General features: G+C 34.6%; 1 pseudogene; it reads right to left on the bottom strand.

The window, feature by feature from the left end:
- Positions 1 to 7,340: 7,340 nt before the first annotated feature.
- Positions 7,341 to 7,444, bottom strand: LOC145259381 (U2 spliceosomal RNA; annotated as a pseudogene).
- Between the last annotated feature and the right edge of the window lie 248 nt (positions 7,445 to 7,692).

Here is a 7,692-nt window from a genome sequence, read left to right as displayed (position 1 = left end):
ATTCACCCTTTTTTGTTTTTTGCGCAGCATACACCTCCAAACACCCGGACAACGCCGGGCTGAAATGATAGTATATCAAAAAAGTGAACGTGTATGTCCATCTGTGTGGCTGTCTGTCTGTGTGCGTACATTTTCCTACGAATTACTTTGTCAATTTGAAGTACAGGGTACTGAGATTTGGGAAAATCTTTGTGATCGGTTTTCGGCCAGAAATTAAGCCGTGAAGCGGTCAATGTCAAACAATTTTATTTTTGTGATATCTACCAAATTAATTTTGGGGCAAACATTTTTAAAATTTTAGATATAGGCTTCTTGGACATGGATCTTACTTAATAACTTGATTTGAGCCCAAAATAATACATTTTAAGGGGTCATATTAGGGGTCAAAGTTTAAAAAATTGACCGCTGCGGCCTCTACCAAATTACTCAAACAATTTCTGGTCTAAACATTTGAAAATTTTACAAAAAGGGTATTCCGAGATAAGGCCAGCGTTTACAGTTGTTTGGGTCGAAAATCTTTAGTTACCAATATATAAATGTATGCATGTATGTTTTCATGTCTCCCTAAAACTTTCGACAGGGGCGACATATTTTACAAAGATCAGAATCGTTATAAAGTTTGACAAGTCATACCACAAATATCGAAAAACTGGCTAAAAAACATTAATATATTCACATTCAACTAGGCACTTTTCTACAGGTCGCTTTTTTCGCCGATAGTTTTAAAGTTATCCTCTCCTTTCGATTGCCTAGCCTTAATTTCAACATAAGTCACTTAAATGTTGTAACAGCAGCGACGTCAGGTTTTATTCCCGTTCTTTTCCTCCTTCGTGGTACAGGGTTAGAGCCTGCCTTCTTACTTTCATTTTTTTTTAAGTAAGAAGGTATGCTCTAACCCTGTACCACGAAAGAGGAAAAGAACGGGGAAAAACCAGACGTCTATGCAGTTACGACCACCGCCAAACCTTTCTCGCGGTAAACGGCGGCCGATGGATTATGTCCTTGCTAATAAAGGTAGCTTCTGTTGCCGGGTTCGAATATATTGACCGTTGTTTATCGTGCCACCCTTCACTCATGATTCCGGAAAGGGTAAAAAACTAGTGTCTCTAATGTGTAATAATTATTATATTAAGTAATATATATATATATATATATATATATATATATATATATATATATATGTGGGGGGGGGGAAGTGTGTATGTGTGAGTGCGTGTGCGTGTGTGTATGGGTGAGTGAATGTGTGTCTGTGTACGATAAATTATGTAAAATGCCATTCCCAAAAATGTATTGTTCATAAAATTCATAAAATCGATATACCATGAAGTATAAGGTTAAATATTGTGCTCCATGATTTATTTCGTACTAGCTGGGAAACCTGACATTGCCCGGGATTGAATGGTGTTGAGATGGTATTGTTTTTTTATGAATCCATTTCATATACATTTCTTTCCAGTTCACGAAAAAACAGTATGTAATAAACGTCCCCAGTGTTTAACTACGTACCACTTTATGCAAGAAAAGAAGAAAACACTAAATGTTCAGGCCTTCTTATATATATATATATATATATATATATATATATATATATATATGCATATATATATATATACATATATATACATACATATATATATATATATATATATATATATATATATATATATACTGCGTGTCAAATTATTAACGAGATAACATTTTTTTACCAGTTTCAATAACTTACCAGTAATTTCGTATCAAAAACCGCGGAAGCATTGGAAATGCTTAGCTGCGCGTGCTTTGAAATTTTCGTACTGTTCCGCGCAATGTAAACAACTTTCCAATGTAACTGCTGAATCTACGCTGTTTGAGGTGTGTCATATTAATAAAAAGCCAATTTGTTTTGTCAATAAAACGAGTCGTAAAGGTGGCTTGTGTAGTTCTGAAAAGAGCACTATTACAGAAAAGCTAACAAAAGGTAAAACTACCCTGGAAATATTGAAAATGATAAGAAGGTACTATCAAACTGTGAAGAACTTTTTCAAAGACCCGGCAAAGCAAAGTAAAGGGGCTGATAAAGGAAAATGTAGAGTTGTTTCACGCCGTTCTTTACTCCAAATCAAACGTGAACTTCTTAAGAACAATGAGCGGACACGTCGAAAAATTTTGACCAAGCCAGATTGAAGAATGTCTACGCAATAACTCTGTCAATGTTTAGTCTGCAGACTCGAACTTTGAAATACAGGTTACTGAGATTAAACATAAGTCACAAAAAAGTACTCGATGTTGCCCTTCTGAAAGAAGCTGCAAAGTCTGTTTAGCCTGTGCCAAAGCCTCCATCAAAGCAGCATCACATACAAAACCGATTGAAATGCGCAGAAGACAAGATGAAAACGGATTTTCCAAAAGTTTTGTTCACGGATTAAGTGCGTGTCACTGTTGATGGCCCAGATGACTTGAGCAAAGGATGGATCCTACATAGACGACATCGTCATCAGCGTTTAAGCCGCCAACAAGGTGATGGTGGAATAATTATTTGGGCTGAGATTATCGGAGGTACTTTAGTTGGCCCATGGATAGTCCTTAAAGGCAGGAAAATGACGTCAAATGCGTTCAATGAGCCATGGCTGAAGAAGCAAAGCTTAATATTCAGAAGAAGCATAATTTATATGAAGGATAATACTCTCTCGCATGCAGCAAACAAAATCAAAGAGTATTTGCAACAATTTGGGTTCTCTGCGCTACGGAAGATGGAGTGGTCTGCGAATTCACCAGATTTGAACCCAATTGAGAACTTTTGGAGTATCATGAAGCGACAACTCTATGCATGGGGAGGCCAATTAAAAAGGAAAGATGAGTTTTAGGGTGGTCTCCAAGCGGTATCGCGAGGAAAAAACTGTTGACGAACTCACAAATCGGACGAATGCTGTGGAACAACATCATTTACAAGTCATTCGAAAAAAAAACAAGGATAGTATATCCCCTTCTAATTATGTCAACGGATACATTGCTATGTAGTAATTGTGTTCTAAGCATTTCTCCTATCTCATTTAATGCTTGAAAATTATTTCAATAAAAAACATTTGGGTACACTATGTTTTTTTCAAAATCCTTAATAACTTGACACACTGAAATCACTAGATATTCTTATCTTCTGCCATAGTTCCGCTAATACAGCTTAAATACTTTTATTTTCTGTCTGGAGTAGGTAAATAGTATTGTAAGTACTTTCTCAAAGTTTCATGGATTTTTATTTACTCGTTCCTTTAATATTAAAAAAAAAATATTTGATAATTTAGTATGCAGTATATATATATATATATATATATATATATATATATATATATATATATATATATATATATATATATATAATGACCAATGTAATGTAGTACTGTTTCGTTGTATTACAAATCAACAGCGTGGCTGGACTAAAACTTTCCCATGGAGTAAACCCACACTTTTGATGTTGATAGTCGACAGTTCTACCTACTGACCCAGGTGTGCGGTTCTCGCAAATGACCTCTACAAATATCCATTTAAATAAATACTCTTCTGCTGATTTTACCGATCTCGAGCTAGTTGTTTATTTATAAAGAAATCAAAAAGCGAGTCTCGCTTCATAGCCATTTAAGTGGCGGGTGAAATACATTTACGGCAGTTGCCTCCATTATATATATATATATATATATATATATATATATATATATATATATATATATATATATAAATATATATATAGATAGATAGATAGATAGATAGATAGATACACACACATGCATATATATAGATAGATAGATACACACACACACACATATATATATATGTATATATATATATATATATATATATATATATATATATATATATATATATATATATATATATATACGCAGTTGCGTATTTGCTGAAGAGCGCTTGATATGAGTATCTAAAATGGTCCTAATTATCGGGGTTGAAACTGACGGAAAAAAATGACGCCTCTCATCTGAAAACTTTCTGTAAACAAATATATATATATATATATATATATATATATATATATATTTGTGTTCAATAACTTTTTCAATTATACACAATGTGGCTATAAAGATAACCGGCCGCAATATTTAAATGGTACCAATCATCTAATATTAACATACAATGATTGGATAAGTTAATAGCTAACGCTCGTTCTTCAAAGTAATATGCAATTTAATGTACTTTTATGAAATCGCTCTTATATCCATGACTGAGTATATTAAAAATTTCGTTGTATAAATTGTTTTATATAAAATATATAAAATAGGCTTTTGATATATATGCCAGTGTGACTAAACTGGACTTTATTATTTGCATTGACAGATATATTAATTGGTTCTTTGTTTCCCTGAACACACAATTAATCTTGATTACTTCGATTAACGTTGTTTGACTACTGGGTCAATTGAATATGCAAAAATTACAATAATGCGATTCCCAGTTTTGTGGAAACTATAATATTACGAAGTTTAACTAATAAGCGTGGACTTGTAGTCGACGCATTCGTTACGGCAGGCATACGTTCGCTTACACAAGAATGGTTTATTTATGAGGCCATAATTATGTCTGGCATTGATTAAAACAGAGATATATTCATATGAGTAGATTGCCATATTCAGCGACACTCTCCCAAAACACAGTAAATTCTGAGCTACAGGGCAGAACGTAAAACTTGTCTCCCTAGAAAAGACGCCATGCGTCCAATTCCATTCGATGAAAACTTGTTTTCATTTTTGTTGCAGACAATCAACAAGTAAACCACTTGTGTATAAAACCGAAGGGCAGAAAAAGCATACATCGTGTTTGAAAGTGACACTATGTTTAACCGGCGAGATCGGAAATGCGCTGCTTCACATCTTATACTCTCTACCGATCCAAGTTATGAAAACAGGAGCACTGACACCTCCCTCAAAACGCATCGCTTGCTGTTCAGAAACACCACGGACGTACTCAGGATGGTAAAATTAAGTTTACGTCTACAGTTATTGTCTTTGGTATAATTTAATGTGAGTGGCACCTCGTACAACCTCACATCTTCGAAGTTGGCTTGAAAGTCTACACCAAAGTATACCGGAAGAACTAAAGAGTGTGTTGAAAACTTGGTGCAATTAGACGACCGCTGGCAACCGCAGAGTGAAACAGAGGGACTCGGCGCAGGGACACAAGTGCAACGAGGTCCAGGCTTGTCTTCAGAAGGAGTGCTACGAAATAATACTCTTCTTATACGGGCTCGCTTCTCCACCGATCTGAGTCCGATGGAAACTTTATTAAGGCATACGTCGAAAAAATTACCAACATTACCCCCCACAACACTAAACCTTTCCTGATTCCTTGCATCTACCGAGTATTCCCGCCCTCCTTCCAGCGCTTGTGGAAAACACATGCTATTAATTCCGGAGCCATGCCGAGCTACTGATTAAGGCTGTAGACAGTCACATAAAATATATCTCAGCTTGACTACCTTATCAACTTACCTGCATTGTTTTTTTTTTCTATAAATGTTTTTAAATATAGCTTTAGTGGTTTATCTTTAGGCCGGCAGTGTAATTGTTTCACACTGAATCACAACTGGAAATTTACGGAGTTATCGTTTTCAAAATAATATGCACAAGCTCACGTGTATCTTTCAACATGGAAAACAGAAAACCATCGATTAAAGTCAAGGCGAGCTGAAACATAACTTTTTTTATTGCCAGCAATAACAAACTGTATGGGGAAGCACTATTTCTATTTTCGTGATAATTCCTACCTACATTTCATCCACAGCTTCCAATGCGCAAAGTGTAATGGACGAGCATTATATATATATATATATATATATATATATATATATATATATATATATATATACACATATATATAATTATATATATACATATACACACACATGTATATATAATTATATATATATATAAATAATTATATATATATAAGTAGATTCTGTCTTCTCTTGAAAAAGGACTAATAGGTCTGAAATATATTGAGATTTATAACACCATTGAATACAACAGAAACAAATTACTGTTGTTTAGAGTTAAAATTTGTGTGAAAAAGAAAAAACAAACAACAAAGAAAGAAATTTATTTCTTTTGTTTTCATTTAATTTTACTCTATATAAAAAAAAAATCTCGCATTGTTCTTGGCTTTTAATTTTACCTTATAATATATATATATATATATATATATATATATATATATATATATATATATATACATGCGGACCTCTTGGGAAAAGGAAGAATAAACGGAATGGCCTATCAACTCCTATCCTCGTACCGACGATCTAAACTAAGCTATTGAGCTTTGTAAGGTTTTCCGAAGTGTAAACTACATAATCTACCGGGGAAAATTTCTTAGAGTTTAATCGACTTCAGTTTGACCAGCAGGTGACCCTTCGGAACTCTATAACCTTGTCATGGGTTACACTTTTGGTAAAGATCAAAGTCTAGTATCTGTTCTTCAGATGTAGCACTTCCATTTCTTGTTATCTTTCGGTGGAGGATCAGTCCTTCACGACTGATACATTTTTTTTTTACCTTTTCTCCACGTTAAAAAACGACCCTGGTGCATGCGTATCTCTGTCGCGTGGGGAGGCATAGTGAATAGGTACAGTTAAATCGAAATCGAAAATGGTAGAACGCATTTCGGTGTTTACACTGAGATGGTGCCCGGCTTTTATTAGAAAATCTTTGAGCTTATGTATCACCCTATGCCGGTAATTATCCAATCAGTAAAGAAAGACAATCTTGCGCACATATTTTTAAAACAGAGACCGTTATGTTAATTATGATAAATCGTGTGGAAAATGTCCCTGTCAGCCATCGATTATTGCCACACTGTTTGACGGGAGGAATAGTTAGATTTTCAATATACTTCTTTTTTTATCTTTATTTAGGAAACCGAGTTATCAGAAACAAACAGCTAACAGTGAGAGGCATGGTGCGAGCACAGTTAGAGCTTTGTTCTACAACAAAACACTTGAAAATTGTTAATCAGCATTAGCTAACAGCATAACCTTGATAAGGTTATAACAGATAACAAGGCCGATAGCCATTAGTCGCGTGCTCTCGTGTAAAGTATGAATGAATGCGTGAATGCAGGATTGACATCGAAATTCTTAAAGATAAATTAAATGGCCGAGAAATGGACTGAAATAACTTAAATAAATAAAAAGTAAATGACTTAGAATGACTTTAATGAACTTAAGGATGAGTTGACTGATCTTTTAAAATGACTGGAATCCTTCACAAACAACTTCAATCATCTGGAGAATGACTTGAATGGCTTTGAGACTTACTGGTTATAAAGTGGGTGATCATTTTACATTAGATTAATACAGAAAAGTGTTCCCCCATTTTATATCACAATGTTACAAATATAAGTACACTATGTAGTAAGAACAGATACTACACTTTGATCTTACCCAAAAGGCAAAGAAAAGGGTATCTATTTGCCCCCAAACCACCGAGGAAATTAGGAACAAGACTGATGTTAATGTGAGTAATAAAGGGGAAATGGGTACCACCTTCCTGCGGAGTAGGGGAGCTGGATAGTGACAATTGGTATGAAGGGTTGCCCATACATTAACCAAGGTCTTATATGTAGGGTTTCCCCCACATATGGTTTTTGCTTGCAGTATCTCCCGGAACAGATACTAGAGTATTTATTTGCTCTCCAACCGAGCAAATTACG

This window comes from Euprymna scolopes, chromosome 34 (assembly GCF_053919585.1).
Source record: "Euprymna scolopes isolate OS-2025 chromosome 34, ASM5391958v1, whole genome shotgun sequence".
Classification (NCBI taxonomy): domain Eukaryota; kingdom Metazoa; phylum Mollusca; class Cephalopoda; order Sepiida; family Sepiolidae; genus Euprymna; species Euprymna scolopes.
This window is presented reverse-complemented; position numbering and strand designations above follow the sequence as displayed.